The sequence below is a fragment of the Castor canadensis genome, chromosome 10 (assembly GCF_047511655.1).
Source record: "Castor canadensis chromosome 10, mCasCan1.hap1v2, whole genome shotgun sequence".
In the NCBI taxonomy this organism is placed as follows: domain Eukaryota; kingdom Metazoa; phylum Chordata; class Mammalia; order Rodentia; family Castoridae; genus Castor; species Castor canadensis.
Window position 1 is genome coordinate 48,214,199 of NC_133395.1, and position 12,959 is coordinate 48,227,157.

Below are 12,959 nucleotides of genomic sequence, written 5' to 3' on the forward strand. Positions count from 1 at the left end.
ACATATATATACATATATATATGTATATATATACACCAAACTCTCTCTCTCTCTCTCTCTCTCTTTCACACACACACACACACACACACACACACACACACACACACACACACTCACACACACTCTATGTGTGATGACAATCAAGGAAATGAAATGATTTCTTCACGTCATAAGTGCTTGATGAATTCTTCCTGCTCTTGCCTCACTTGTTTGTTGTCAATCATGACATTTTCTGTTTGTCTTGCTAGTGAGACAGCAGTGGTTGAGGTCAGACTCTGACATCAGTGGACCCTGTATTACATTTTCTCTTTGCAGATCATTAGATAACTTCACCAAGTGACTTAACATCAGTGGGCATCAGTTTACTAATAGTAACAGGATGTGTTTCTTAGGAAGGTTACATTTTTAGATCAAATGCCCTAAGGAACATATGCTGTCACAACAAATTAGTTATATACAAATAATAGACATATAATGTTACCTTTCCCATTTCTCTATAGCAGAAATAATATTTTATGTATTTTACCCTTTTTAAATGTATGCATCCATATAGAATACTGTGAGCTGAATAGATACCTGTTTCTGATGTTTAGTTCTGACTTTAAAATATTTCTGTAATTTTGTTAAAGTTACACCATGCAGTTAAAGAATTGTCATTCATACTAGTTGTAGATTTTAAGTTGATTTCTACTTATATAATTGAAATGCATGCAGTAAACAAATATAAAATCAATCATAACTCATTTAATTTTATTGCATCTGTTGATCCAATACAATTTGTAATTCTGTTATTCTACTCAGATTAAGTAGTGAATTGCCCTTCCAAAATAGAATCATGCAAGGAGAAGGTATTTTTAGTGTGATTGTTTTTGATAAAGAAGACAGAACAAAAGTTGTTTTTCCCGAATCATTGAAATTATACAAATTTGATGCTTGTCAACTCTGAATGCTGTTTGTGCGAGTACTGTATGGACCAACTAGACAATAATAGCAGTGTCAAGGCACTGAGCTCTGTGAATCTTGTAGATTGATTTGTTTTATATTGTCAGAGGCAAAAATTCATGTGATGGAGTGTTGAGCCAGCTTCTGAAATTATAATATGAAGCATCTTCTATCATGCTCTTTTTGGTGGGCTTACAACTTGAAAATTGTATTTGGAGTCTTTTCACATAGGGCTTATGTCTTCATTAGCACCTCCATTATTCTGAGATCATACTTGGAGCTATAAGGCTTCAAACCTAGATGAGAATATTCTAACTATAGGATTTTTTTCTTCTTATCCTTTAGTATCTTTTTATTCATGGAGTTTGATCAATTCCAGGTACTGAAGATTTTGAGTTTGTAAACTTGAACATATTTCTGATAATCTCCTAATCATCACTCTTTAGGCTTTTCACAGTAAAAACATACCTAGATTAACTGACTTAATTTTTTTCCATTGATAAGATTTATTCTCATTATGCATTGCTCAGTAGGATAATAAATGCATTTGACTGGCAGGTTCCGTTTTACTAAGTGACTGGTAATTTGTGTTTCCCTATTAAATTTTTAAGTTTTTTGCCATTCATTGAAATGACATAGCAAAAATTAAGGGCTGGTTTATTCTAATATAATTATGAGAACAAATGCATAATAATAATATATACTAACCCATATAATTAAAGAGGTACACTATAAACTAGGATATCACAAACAAAGATGACATATTCTTTGGTTTTGTTTTGTTTTATGGTACTGGGGCTTGAACTCAGGGCCTACACCTTGAGCCGCTCCACCTGCCCATTTTTGTGAAGTGTTTTTCGAGATAGGGTCTTGCGGAACTATTTGCCTGGGCTGGCTTCAAACCACAGTCCTCCTGAGTAGTTAAGATTATAGGTGTGAGCCACCTGCACCCACCTGATGTACTCTTTGTACATCAAATATAGTCATCTCTTCCATGTTATGCATGTACAGGTGCATACATACCAAACTGGAGAATGAATGAAAAAGAGAATACACACTATAAGGCTACCTTTTATGTTATGTTTTTAACATAACCAGTTTCACATGGGACATTGTAAAGCTTTAATGGACCATTTCCCTCACAGAGGTGATTAAGAGTAGCTCAAAAAGTTCTGCCCTATCACCAAGCCTACCTTTAACCCCTACATGGCTGCCATTGTTTGCATCTGTGAGCCTCGTAATTGAGAACTGAAAAGAATACATCACTTCAGAATTCAAGGAAGGAGAACACAATGAAAAATCATTTTGGAAAAACGTTCATTATGGACATTTCAAAGTATCTTATTTGCTTGAGATTTTCTCAAAGGAATTGCAAACAAATCTATAGCAAAGGTATGAAGGGTCAGTAATGTCACCAGTGGGTTAATAAGTGTTTAATTGTTTTATTTGTGAGTTTAGACAAAAGAGCAACTTAAGCTGCACACCCTTTGGGACCTTCTAGTTAGCCTCTCAGAGGAAAGTTTCCACTTGTATAAGTGTAATAGTCATACAGAGTTCAGCTAATAGCCTCTTACATTGAATGTTAAGATAATGAATTATTTCTGCTAGAGCGTAGTATATCATGCTCTTCTATTCTCATCAATGCCATTTTTTAAATTGGATTTGGTAATCCTAGAAAAATTCATTTGATGAAAATTGCTAACATGGTAGATTGCTTTTTAAGAACTCTACTTTATAATTATTATAAATAAGAGTTTCTTGGTATGAACTTAACTTCCACTAAGCAGTTAAAAATCTATTACTTTTTTTGCACGTAGTAAAATTTTCACATTTAGTTACAATAGAAAATAATTTTTTTTAAACTCCAGTACTACCAAAAAAAAAAAAAAAAACCCCAAAACAGAGAAAATAGTTTTGATGGAAACTTAAGACATAAAGTCAGGGCCCTACTCTTCCTAGGCAGGTGCTCTACCACTTGAGCCACACCATGTATTGTATTGTGTATAGAATTCATTTTAAAATATTTTATTTCCTGTTCCATTCTAAGAATATAGAGAACAGAAGACTAGGAGCATTTAAGGGTTTTTTTTCCCTAAATGAAAATACTTTCTGTTAATCCTTGAAGATGAAGTCTTCAGGTGTTTTTAGAAAGTAGCCATTAAGTGTGGCTGAGTGTTGCCTCTACTCCAGGGTAAATACTCCAAGTGAGGTGTTCAGTGGGAATGTATTGGGTGATATGTTTTTGTTTACTTTGTGAAAATAAGTGGGTGTTACATCGTAAAGTCCCCCTGGAATGCATGAAGATTTAAATTGAATTTGTATAATCTCACTTTAGGGACTTGAGAGAAAATAGACTAGTTTGGTAAGCAAAAAATAAAATAAATATACAGTGAGATTAGTCAATCCTGTAGTAAAGAGATCCCTGATGTACATAGCTTAAGTGTCCATTAATGTTGAAAGAAATATAACTATAAACAGGAAGGCATAAGCTTTTCAAATGTTTTTAAATTATGAAGTCTTAATTAGTGTTTGAATCACAAAAAATATACAGGATGTAATATCTTGAAAAATGTTTAGATGGATATATAAGGGTATTTAAATAGTGTAAGACTCAGAAATAAAATGCAATTAAAAAGTCAGGATCTATGGCAATCTACTTGTCTTTAATACTATCATTTTTGCATTTTAGTATATTTTCTCTTACAATACTGAGTAACCCATCAAGCAAAAGCATGTTTGGAATGTACTCTTATTTTCTATAACATATATTAGATTTGGTAATTTTAAAAACAATGTGCATGTATATGTTAATTAAGCCTTAGAGGCATAATGGCTAGACATGAGGTTGAGAACTACATCTTGCCTTCCATATTTAATTCATCACTATACCTTCACTGCCAAGTAATCCAGCCTGTATTGGATGCATCCATTTAACTCCCAGTCAACTTAGTGTACCATTATATTCCAGCATCTCTGAATAGAAAGCATTTATATTCTCATAGGAGCTATGAAAACTGGCACTTCCTCCATGTGTGGCAGAAGTATATTATATAGGCTTAAGCAAGAAAATAGGTCTTTGTTGAATTGTTGCTGGATAAATGTGTTCGTGGCACTTGATTAGTGTGACTGTAATAATGAAACTATAATCAGTGATGTAGTAATAAATAATATTGCTAACATTTCAGTTGGGCTTCCATTTATTATGTGCCAGGCAATGTTGCATGTCATGTATATAAATTAACCCACTTAATTCTTAAAATATCTGTATGCATTATATGCTCTTCCATTTTATAGAAAGGAAACTGAGGCACAGTCACATAGCATTTTAGTGCCAGACAGTTACTTAAACCAAAACATTATGACTTTAGATTTCCACTTCATTATTATACTGTCTTTCTAATATATAGCATAAATATATAGCTATATAGCAGATATATATATATATATATATATATAGCAGATTTTTAATAATTATTTCTAAGAGTGAAATGTCATGTTTATTGTACTTTTAAAAATATCCTTGACTTTCTGCTTAACATACTTTCCTGTGAGTGCTTTGGTCAGAACTGATTTTATATGGCTATCCAGTTTTATTTGTTTACCTTTGCATCTTAAAACACATATATATGTATAAGATACACAGAAACACAGAAACCTTATACAGCTGCCATATTATATAAAAGGGTTAAGTAATGAGATCTCTGTGTTATCTAGTCTCCTAAAAAGTATTTTCTTTTATGACTTTATCATGATATTGTATGGTAGGGACTCTTAAATATACATCCCACCATTATAAAACAGACCCTTTTAAGAGTCTCATGTTCTACCAACTGAGCTACTCCAATACTCAAACTATTTAAAATATTGCTTGTTTCTGAGAAAAATTAATGAAATATCCAAGGACGAAGGGTTAAACAGAAATTTTAAAAAGTCGAAATCTGCATGGTGAACGTAGGTAAGCAAAGAGAAAAGCCAGACTTGCTCCACAATGTAAAGATACAGACCACAACTCTTGTTAAAGTGTGAGTTCACTGAAGAAAACTTTTACAACAAGCTTACGACAAGAGGAAATTAAGCTTAGCCAAGTTAGAAATGGTCCCTGGTTATTTGCAGAAGCAAATTCAAAGCTCTGTGCTTTGTGTTTTAAAGATTCTCACAAGTTAACGTCAATAAAATGATCACACTCCCAGTCACTAAACAAATGTGGAAAGAAGTGTACAGTGAAATGATCAGGAGAAAACAAAGCAATAGATGAAGACACCCAATACTCCAGTTATTTCATAACAATATGTGAACTGTTTAAAAAAACAGAGAGAAAGAGAGAATCAAAATCTATCAAAAATGAACAGTTTTGAAAGAGAACCAACCAGAACACAGTAAAATGACAGTATGGTGATTGAAATTAAACACTCAGTGGATTAAAAAATAGTTTTTACTCAAATAAGGAAAGAAATGCATAATAGATCTAAGAAAATTGTTCAGAATGCAATCCAGGGAGACATGTGGTTAGAAGTATAAAAAAACATGTAGAGAAGGATGACAAGGCCTTTCCCATTGTGTAGTGAATGTCCCAGAGGATGGACTCAAGAGAATGAATGAAAGATTATATTCAAAATGATGACTAAATTTTTCCAGATCAAGGATCCACAAGATAGGAAGTACTGTTTATAATAAGATAGATAAATAGAAAGTTTGGCACATGAAAGACAAAAATCTTTAAAAGCAGATAGAAAAAATATCCCCAGCACAATTAGACATTTATTACTTCTCATCTGTAAATCAGAAGCCAGATGAAAGTGATGCATGTTCATATGAAGACAAAATATAACTGTTCTTCCCAATTGGGATATCCTGCAAAAACTACTGATGGAACATGGGAAGGATTAATTTATTTATGGATAAATAGGAAATGAGGGTGTTTCTGTCTTTATCAACCTCCTTAAAGGATCTTTTAAAAAGATTGCTAAACTTTTTCTAAACAGGCCAAACCATAAATATTTACAGGTTTGCAAGCCCTACTGTTCTCTGTTGCAACTGTTCAACCCTACAAACATAGATGCTATGTAAATTCGTGAGTGTGGCTATTTCCCAGTAAAACATTACTTAAAAACAGGTGATTAACCCAAGGATTATGGTATGTTGACCCTGTTCTAATGGATATACTTAAAGAAACAATGGATTTTTCAAAAGGAAGAGGGGGAAAGGGAAGAGGAAGAATAGAAATGTGGGCTAGAGGTGTGGCTCAAGTGATAGCCTGAGTTAAACAGTATGGTGAAAAAAGAAAAAGTATTAGAGACAAAAAGTATACCTACCATGAAATATACAGTAAAATAATGTCATAATGTCTAGGTCTTTTATATAAAAGCAGAGATACAGCATCATTTCTGCACAACAGTTGTATAAATTAAGAGAGATATCTAGAGTTCTAGCATTCTGTTCTTTGTATTGCTCAAAGAGAAGAAAGAGAAGTAAAGATATAAATTAATCTTAGGCCTTACGTTGTTTGTCTAATAAAATCATAAGAGTAACGAGCAGAAGGATAGAGGTGTTGGGTATAAATTCTAAACTGTAGGGAGTAAGCTGGACCAAGAAACACATACAAAAACAGGAATAATCTACAAAGAAGATTTATAAGGAGACCTATCTCTAGCCCTAAGATATGTAAAACTTTGAAGTAACAGGGCAGTTACTGAAATTCAAGGGAAATACTAATCAAAAGAAAGAGAGAAACTTTGTTAGTAATGATAAAGCAAGGGTGCTACTTCATAATAAAAAGCATAATTCACCTGAAAGATACAAAAATTCAAAACTTTTATGGCCATGAAAACATAGCTCTGAAATTATAATGTGAAAATTGATAAATTGTCAGATTATGCATTATTTTGGCAAAGTCCATTGAAGTTCTTGAAGTTATTGACAAGTCAAGCAGAAAACTAGTTAAACCATGGGAACTCTTAAACAGCAAATTTGCTGTGGTTAATCCATGCAGCACCCAGACTCAAGGGAATGTATCTTTCTCTCAGTCAAAAGCAGAGTTTTGGGACTTATTATGTGCTCGAGCCCATAAATGAAATCTTGATAAATTTTTTTGTAGTGAAAGTGGTATTAGGACAGGAATTTAGTATAACAGGATAAAAGTAGGGCAAAATGTGGGAAAACAAAGGAGAAAGCTTTCCTGTTCCCTGTGCAGAAGTGGGAGTAAAGACTCCTGTCACACACATTCACCACAATGACATGAACCCAGAAATAGAAAAGGATCAAATTTTTAAACCTCTGTTTGAAAGTCCTAAAAATACATTAAATACTTCTTATGTCAAGGAAAAATCATAGAAAAAATTAGACCTGAACAATATTGAAAATATCCCACATCAGAATTTGTGATCGTGTAGTAAAAGTGTATGAAGATATTTAAACCCCACATGATATATTTTAAAAATAAAACCAAATTAACAAGGTAAGCATCCAACTTCAGAAAATAAAAATTGTATTATTATTTTAGAGAAAACAAAGTAAATCAACCAATAAATGAAAAAGTGATGTTGAATTTTTAAAAGCCAAAATGTCATTTTGAAATGGCAAGCTAAGTAGATAAATTTTTGAAAAGAATAATCCATAAAAACAGAAATAATGAAAATCAATAAGAAAGATAGCAGAATATATACTATAAATAATACAGTAAAAAGAGCCTACTATAAAAATTTGCAGGCAACAATTAGAAAACATTTGATGAATTAGGTAAGTTCCTAAAAAGAAATGACTTGCCAAAAGTTCTGTTTTATTTTTTATGTCTGAAAGTACTTTAAAGGAAATGAAGATCAGGAGTATTGTGCTTTCAGCCCATGGAAAAAAGAGTTTGCAAGGCCCCATCTCAACCAATAGCTGGCCAAAGTTTCAGGGGCCTCTCATCACAGGTAGTGGGAGGCCAAGATAGGGAGGATCCAGGTTCTAAACCATCCCAGGCCAAAAATCAAAATTTTGCCAGACTTTTCTCAACTGAAAAGGCTGGATGTGGTGGCTCTCAGCTGTCATCCTAACTATAACAGGAAACATAAATAGGAGGATTATGGACAAGGCCAGCCTGACAAAAATCAAGACGCTGTCTCAAAAATAACCAAAGCAAAAGGCTGAAGTCATGGCTCAAATGGTAAAATCCCTGCCTAGCAAGTGTAAGGCCCTGTGCTCAACCACCCAAAACTGCCAAAAAGAAATAAAAAGAGATAGAAAGCTTTCTGTATTACCAGCTCCTTGGGAGACAGAGATCCAGAAAAACATGGTTCCTTACTGCCAAAGTTGGAACCTATCCCAAAAAAATAAGCTTGGTATGGTGATCCCAGCTATGCAAAACACATAGGTAGAAGGATCATGGTCTGAGAGTAGCTACCACAAAAAAACACAAGACCCTATATGAAAAATAACTAAAGCAAAAACAATAAAAGTGGGGGGGGTGTAGCGTGGCTCAAGTCATAGAACCCCTCTCTAGCACAAGACACTGAATTCAAACCCCAGTACTGTGGGGAGAAAAATATTTAAAATGGAAAACTTGTATTGCTTGTATGTTCTGTAAATAATTTTTTACCTAATGACTGCTTTATAACTGCCCAACAAATGAAGTACTCAGAAAGTTTTATGAATGACTTTTGCCAAATAACACATGAATGTACTATAAAACATGGAGTATAAAAAGAAACTATGATCAAAAGTTTAAAAAGAAAAATTCCTCTCCAGTATTCAGTTTATGAATATTAGAATATTCATAAATATAATTTCCCACATTGAGAATTCAAAGGGAACTAGGTATTGTTTCACAAATCTGTAATCCTAGCACTTGGGAGGCTGAAGATCTTGAGTTCAGGCCAACCTCAATAAGACCCTGTTGACTCAAGAAAAAAAAAAGTTTAAAGGAAAACAATACTGAGATTTTCTTTTCTCATTCCATTCAAAAAAACATTTGATAAAATTCATCCCCCATTAAGATTTCAACCATGAAATCTCATTGAATCCTTAGTTCCTCAGAAGGGAGCCAGAGACAAAGGGTACCATCTTAACTTAATAATGGGTCTGTAACTCCTAACCAGTACAGTAAGATAGGAAATGAAGGTTGAAAAGGAAGGAATTAAACTTTTCTTGTGGTTCTGCTTTCTATGAAGCATATAAAAGAAAATTGATACTACAGGGAAAGTATCAGAAATACACCATCAGCATGTATAAAAATTACATTTTCTGTATTCTACAAAATGCTAGAAATCATGATTTTTAGAGAAGTATAATTTACACATAGAAATGTGGGTCAATCTTAGAAACAAATACTGAGTACAAACAGCAAGTTACAGAAGTTGACATAAAGGATGATGAAATTTTCATGAAATTCAAAGATAATGTTTATGATAATAACTACAACTTAAAAAGTATTACTTTCTGCCAGACATTTCTAAATTTTACAGACATCTATGCACATTCATTTAAATTTACTGGCTTTGGGTCATTTTGATTTCACTGAAAAGGGAATATGTTATGTAATGCTATAATAAATATTTAAACTAGTTGTTGTAAAGTTCTTGTTATTATATCAATTCTGTTAAAAACATAAATTATAGAAGGAAATAGTTATGAGGTCAATTAGTTCTTCCAGAATATACACATGTATTTGTTATCATATATATTTTGCTGTGCATATGTTAATATGCTTATGCATTATGTAGCTATTTTACAACCTGCTGTTCCATAAAAAGCATTTGAGCTGTAGGAACTCAGGTTATTGATTGTCTTTTAAATGAACAAAATATGGCTAATGTTTTGAATCCCTCTGTGGTCATTGATGTGGACTGGCAAGTCAGTAGATCATTTAAAGAAGTGTATGCACTGGGCTGTATCTTGGAAAGGATGCTCAGAGAATGTCCACTTGCAATATGTAGTTGGATCTAGTCAGTAATAGTATGGTTGTTTACCAATTAAGAATAAGATCTTTTTTAATCAGTGTCTTATAGCCAACTGTTACTATGTATGCCTCACCCTTAAATTACTCTCTGGCTATGAATTTAGGATTGAAATAACTAAGAAACAACTTTGCTGTTTTAGCTACTTTTACTTAATATTTGGCATAAAAGAAAATGCCAAATCACTGTTTGATCTGGGATGATAGTTGCAGACTAATGCCTTATCTCTATGCTATATATTGCATTCCAGCCAAAATTCTTCTTCCAACTGTTATAATATCAGAGTAAGTTTTAAATGAGGAAGATTTTAAAATGAAAATCAATAGTGCATTTTCCCTAAAACAAAATTGCTTTAAAAAGTACTTCAGACCTTATTTCTAAACATAAACATTATTTTTATAGATGCAGGAGAGCAAATTTGACTTTCTATTACCGAGTGAAATTCCAAAAGGGTGTGTCAGTAATATTAAAAGGATCGTCTATTAAATGGTCAGACTGAAGTGAACCCAGTCATGAAAGTGGAAAATTTACATCAGAATTTTTTATGTTAATAAGATTCATAAGTGAGTTATGTGATATATTATTTATCCTACTGCAAATTCTTTTTATTCATTTCCTTCAAGAAATAAAATGTTTATTCTTGAATATTTAAAAATCTTTTCCCTCCTTCATAATCTGTTCTTCCTGACCCTTCTCCCTCATACATACATACATGGGTACACCCATACACACTCATACACATTTGTCTTTGAACCTATGTTAATTTTCTGCTTCTAGGATGTCTTCTCCTACTTTCTTAGCTTATGTTGATTTTTACAGATGTCTCAGAATTGGCTGTTAATATATATGGACGTAGTATAAAGCAACATAGTGGGAAACCCTGACTATCTAACTTTTAAATATTGCCACTCACTTCCTCTAACTACTTTTGTCACAGTGAATAAATACTTAACTTCTGGCACAGCTTACATTCTGGCACAGAATGAGCAATGCAGAACCCAGTTATGAAGCAACTGCATATTAAAGCATCTAGTTTTGCAACTGATTCTCAGTGGGTTAATATCTATCAGGAACTGTGAAGAATTTGCCAATTAGCAGGTTAACAAGTTAACTTGCCACAATGTCATGGATATTGGCAGAAGACACCAGCCTCTAGGGTCAGAGACAAAGAATAATTTATTATTCACAGCAATAGCAGTAGCCTCAGTATACAGCTTTGTAGGTTTCTGAGCCCATATTCCAACAGGGCAATGTGAAGAGGCCTAGATAACACCTATGTGCATAGTGGTTTCTGTGATAGGAAACTTGAACTTAGGAAACCCAATCTTGTATAATAGGTAGTAAAACTGGACTTTTGCCCCTTTTCATCATTCTGGATGATAAATTGATTTGCTTAAAGAGACTTTACTACCTCGGTCTTCTAAGAACATTCATTATCTCATATGGTAGGTATATTTTGTGTTCATATATGAAAATAGAAAAATGAAACCTATTGAAATTGTTCTAAGAAGGAGTGGGGAAGGAGAATCATGGAGGGGAAATCTAAGATGTATTATAAGCACACATGTAAATATCACAATATATTCTCCTGTCAACTATTATATGCTTATAATAATATAAATACCTGTAAAAAGATAGTTTGTAATGAAGGTGCTTGATTAGTGCTTTTATCTCAAGAGTGCTTTCTCTCACATTTTGATGCTTAAAAATCTCCAATAGTTTTCTAGTACTCTTAAAAGAAAATCTAACCTCCCTGTCTTGCCCAGAAGACCCTCAATCATCATCTTACCTCCTTGATCTCATTTTCACTATACATCCTTCTTTCTGTTTCTCAAACCCATCAACAGCCTTCACATTAGCACTTTTTTCTACTTGCTGTATTCTTTCCCCAGACCATCACCTAGCTAACTCAATGGCTTTTTATTGTTTTATTATTCATATGTGCATACAAGGCTTGGGTCATTTCTTCCCCTGCCCTCACCCCCTCCCTTTCCCCCCACCCCCTCAATACCCAGCAGAAACTATTTTGTCCTTATTTCTAATTTTGTTGAAGAGAGAGTACAAGCAATAATAGGAAGGACCAAAGGTTTTTGCTGGTTGAGATAAGAATAGCTATACAGGGAGTTGACTTACATTAATTTCCTATGCGTGTGTGTTATCTTCTAGGTTAATTCTTTTTGATCTAACCTTTTCTCTAGTTCCTGGTCCCCTTCTCCTATTGGCCTCAGTTGCTTTTAAGGTATCTGCTTTAGTTTCTCTGCATTGAGGGCAAAAAATGCTAGCTAATTTTTTAGGTGTCTTACCTATCCTCACCCCTCCCTTGTGTGCTAAAGCTTTTATCATGTGCTCAAAGTCCAATCCACTTGTTGTGTTTGCCCTTGATCTAATGTCCACATATGAGGGAGAACATACGATTTTAACATTCACCTTGAATCAAACCAGTGAGACCTTATCAAACAATGTAATGTGAAGTAACCCTCAGGCATTCTGCGACATCCCTTTTTTAAAATAGTACATCACATTTTTTGTTGTTGACTATCTCGGCCTCCTGCCCTACCCTATCACATAGCTAGAAGGTATGCAGATGCACATCTACCCCACCCTTCTTTAGGATAATACCCTTTAGTCTTTTAATATGTATGTACTGAATGGATGCTTGATGGGTTAATATTGCTTTTTATTTTTTTTTCTTCCTTGTACTTTTCATTGTTTTGACCAATAATAGTAAACTATATTATATGTTTTCTAATAAACTTGCATTACTTCTGGGATTTTACAAAAGGGGGATCAGTGATGTCCAAGGTAGTAGAGTGTTTGCCAAGCATTCATCAGGACCTAAGGCTCATTCCCAGCACGTGTGTGCGCGCGCGCATGTGTGTGTTAGCTGTGTGTGTGCGTGTTAGGTGTGTGTGTTAGCTGTGTGTGTGTGTGTGTGTGTGTGTGTGTTAGGTGTGGGGGGTGGTATTAGAGTATTATCATAAAAAATAAATAAAAGTCTCCCAAGAAATAACATAAGTCATCTACTTAGTATAGTTTAATTATACACTTTTAAAATACTATTGGTGAAAAACTAATGTGATAGCC

General features: G+C 33.6%; 1 protein-coding gene across 5 annotated transcripts in view; it reads left to right on the plus strand.

Moving 5' to 3' along the window:
- The window catches only part of Diaph3 (diaphanous related formin 3), a 492,745-nt gene that overhangs the window by 334,326 nt on the left and 145,460 nt on the right, over window positions 1-12,959 (plus strand). The window lies entirely within an intron of this gene.